The sequence below is a fragment of the Octodon degus genome, unplaced genomic scaffold, assembly GCF_000260255.1.
Source record: "Octodon degus isolate 3935 unplaced genomic scaffold, OctDeg1.0 scaffold00045, whole genome shotgun sequence".
NCBI lineage: Eukaryota > Metazoa > Chordata > Mammalia > Rodentia > Octodontidae > Octodon > Octodon degus.
In genome coordinates, this window is record NW_004524621.1 from 6,140,387 (window position 1) to 6,140,619 (window position 233).

Sequence of the window (233 nt, forward strand, 5' to 3'; positions counted from 1 at the left end):
GATAGATATTTACAGAGAGTTGATAGATAGGTATGAAGGTGATGATGGGTAGGTGGTAGACAGATGACAGAAAGATAAGAAATGCTAGATGAGAGACAGTAGATTCACGGGTACACAGGTAAGTGGACAGAGACAGATGATACATGGTAGAATGACAGGAACAGCTGATGGATACGTAGATGACAGATAATGGATGGATAGGTGATAGATATAAACCTAGATGATTGTGACGT